Genomic DNA, 3306 nt, shown 5'->3' with positions numbered 1-3306 from the left:
CCATTGCATGTGGTTGTACCGCGGGACTGAGGATGAGACTCGGGTCAATCCAGAAGCAGTCGACGACGCCACTCTGGAAAGGTGGATGGTCGCTGTTACTGGGAACAAGGATAACCCTCGTGGAGCCAGAAGGATTCCTCCACTCGACCACCACAGCGATCCAAACAAGGTATGTCCGCTCCACTTCCCATTGTATTCTTGTCACGTTTATTTCTGTTTTCTCTGCCGATCGGTCGACTGATCTTTGTCTTGATGTCTATCAGGTCCTCACTGAGCTGTACTCGATGCCCAATGGAGCACAGGCTCCGACTGAGGAGGGAGAAGCGAGCGGGGGCGAGAGCCAGGAGGAGGAGTGGGACTCGGACGCCGCTGAGGATGATGATGATGATGATGACGATGACGATGATGATGATGAAGACGAAGAGGAGGAGGAGGAGGAGGTCGCACCACCGCGCTCGGAAAGGCGGTCGAAGCTTGTCCATGACCCTGCGGCTGAACGTGGCAAGGGGGTTGCGACTGTTACACAGTCGACCAAGTGCCCTCGGACCACCTCTCCGGCGCCGACTGAAAAGGCGTCGAAGCAGCCCAGGGCGGCCCCGTCAAAGCCGACCAAGCTCCTGCCGAAGATGAAGGTGTCCATCCCCACCATATCAGGGTAATCATGCTGCTTAAGTCTTCTTGTTTTGTGCGAACTTTATCTCTGGTTGGCGCTGGAGTTAGTCGACTGATTCTTTGGAGTTGTAGTGCTGCTACTTCTGAGACCTCAGCCCGGGCTGACGACCATGAGATGGAGGACGCAGCAACCTCAAAACCTGGTACTATACTCTTAACACCGTTTCTAGTCGACTGACTCATGATCTTTAATTTTGATTCTTTTTCTCTAGCTCCATCCAATGTTGTTATCACTCTCCCTAATGATGATGAAGATGAGGAACCGCTGAAGCACAGAAGGAGTAGGAAAGCGTCTGCCGGCAGGGTGTCCCAGGATGTGACGGTGTCTGAGACTCTAGTCGCGGAGGAGGAGAACACCACTCGACACACTGTGTCCTTCGCAGATCCACTGACGAGTGCTCTGCAGCCCTCCCTCTTCACGATGCACCACGTCCCAGAGGACCAAGCTGGCGCCGCGAAGGAGGCGATACGCCAGGCAGGGATCATGATGGAGCAGTTGAAGACCATCCGTGACGCGAGCCAGGCAGCTTACGACGCCAGTTCCGCCCTTCAAAGCAATGTTCAGGTCAGTCGACCACCGCTTGTTCTTGTTAGGATATGCTATCAAAAACTTTCCTTTCCAGAATTTATAGTAATCACCCAGTGGGTGTGTCGATTTAAACTCCGTGTTAGCGGGGGCACGCTGAGTGCACCCGCTGGGTGTAGTCCCCAAGGCTAAGGTCGACTGCTGGCAGTCGGCCTTAGGCTTTATAAGTTCAGTCTTTCCATCATTCGACAAGGTCGACTGGTCGACTCTGTCTTCAATAGGATTAGTGGGGGCACGCTGAGTGCACCCACTGGGTGTAGTCCCCGAGATGTGGTCGACTGCTTGCAGTCGATTACAGTCTTAAAGAATACATCTTGTTTTTTTTTGAGGTCGACTGGTCGACTCTGTCTTCAATAGGATTAGTGGGGGCACGTTGAGTGCACCCACTGGGTGTAGTCCCCGAGACTACGGTCGAATGCTTGTATTCGGCTGTAGTCTTAGAAATGCATGATTTTTCCTTTTCCACTCGGAAGTGAATTATCTTTGACATTTAGTCGATTGATTCTTTGCAGAGATCCTGTGGCCTTGCGGCTCGCTACGCTGAGCTGGAAAACAAGCACATTCAGCTCGAGCTGGATTTGAAGCTGGCTCAGGAGAATCTGACGAAGGCAAAGGAGGAGACCAAAGGTATGTTTGGCGAGATCTCGACGACTGCTTTTTCCCTTTATTTGTGTCAAAATCTGATCTTGCTGTAACTTGCAGGTAAGGTGAAGGAGGCCCAACAGAAAAAGGACCTTGAACTAGCTGAGAAGATCAAGCTTGCTGACGAGAAGTTAGCTTCAGTCACCAAGCTTGAACAAGAAAATACCAATCTGAAAGCTGCTCTTGGGAAGAAAAATGATCTGGAGGCCTTCCTGAGTGATCTTGCCAAGAAGCTGTTCCTTATGCTTGAAGGTAAACCTTTACGCTCAACAACCATTTTCAACTGTGATTTTTCCATTCGACCATTGCCTTGACTCGGTGATCGCCCTTGCAGAATTTTGTCAAAATTTCGAAGAAGAGACTAGCCGGCTGGAACCAAACCTTGACCCCGTCAATTCTCCGATGAACAACGAAGTTGCCATGAATGTTTTCCGACTGGAGTCCCGTGTTGCAGCTGTCGTGGACTATCTTGCAAGGCTGAAGGTCGCCACATCTCGCATTGACTCAACGCTCTGGCCCAGGGAGACACTCCAGAACGACCTCGAGTCGCTGATGGCTCGCTTGAACACGGTCCCTGGTCGAGTGCAGGAGTGGAAAAAGTCCTCGGCTCGGTGCGGTGCAGATGTTGCTCTGTGTCTGGCCCGAGTCCACTGCAAAGATGCGCCAGAAGACAAGCTGGCGGCCCTCCGGGTGGCCAACACCAAGAAACACGACTTCAGGTCCTTTATGGAAACTTTCATTGCTGCTGCCACTCGGATCGCAGATGGAATTGATCTTGATGAGTTTGTTGCACCTTCCAGCCCTCCACAGGAGGGGTAAAAAACTTCTTTTAAGCTCGACGCTTTAAATTTGCCTCGGTATGCCGAGTGGAGTTGTAACCGATAAACCTTAACAGGCTTAGCGCCTGAGCGCTTTCGGTTCCTTTAGGTATCGTTCCGAACTTGAATTTGATGTTTGAATATGATTGCTTTTGGCTTGAAATGTCTTTTGCAGGTTCAAAGCAAGACGCTCACTGCAGTCGACTTATTCCTTAATCCACTTAGGTGAGCACTGGGCTGCAGCTAAGCCCCCGAGTGAGAGGTTTGCTCTTCACTCGGTAGAATTTTTATATCTTAGGTGAGCACTGGGCTGCAGCTAAGCCCCCGAGTGAGAGGTTTGCTCTTCACTCGGTAGGATTTTTATATCTTAGGCGAGCACTGGGCTGCGGCTAAGCCCCTGAGTGAGAGGTTTGCTCTTCACTCGGTAGGATTTTTATATCTTAGGCGAGCACTGGGCTGCAGCTAAGCCCCCGAGTGAGAGGTTAGCTCTTCACTCGGTAGGATTTTTATATCTTAGGCGAGCACTGGGCTGCGGCTAAGCCTCCGAGTGAGAGGTTTGCTCTTCACTCGGTAGGATTTTTATAACTT

General features: G+C 51.2%; 1 long non-coding RNA gene across 1 annotated transcript; it reads left to right on the top strand.

Annotated features, from left to right (window-relative positions):
- The first annotated feature begins 1193 nt into the window (after positions 1 to 1193).
- LOC123116085 (uncharacterized) lies at positions 1194 to 2004 on the top strand. The gene is made up of 3 exons (XR_006456922.1): positions 1194 to 1237; positions 1771 to 1885; positions 1961 to 2004. It is a non-coding gene; the product is annotated as an uncharacterized lncRNA (long non-coding RNA).
- The last annotated feature ends 1302 nt before the right edge of the window (positions 2005 to 3306 follow it).

The sequence above is a fragment of the Triticum aestivum genome, chromosome 5B (assembly GCF_018294505.1).
Source record: "Triticum aestivum cultivar Chinese Spring chromosome 5B, IWGSC CS RefSeq v2.1, whole genome shotgun sequence".
Taxonomy (NCBI): domain Eukaryota; kingdom Viridiplantae; phylum Streptophyta; class Magnoliopsida; order Poales; family Poaceae; genus Triticum; species Triticum aestivum.
The sequence above is the reverse complement of the archived record's forward strand: the minus strand, read 5'-3'. Positions and strand labels throughout refer to the sequence as shown.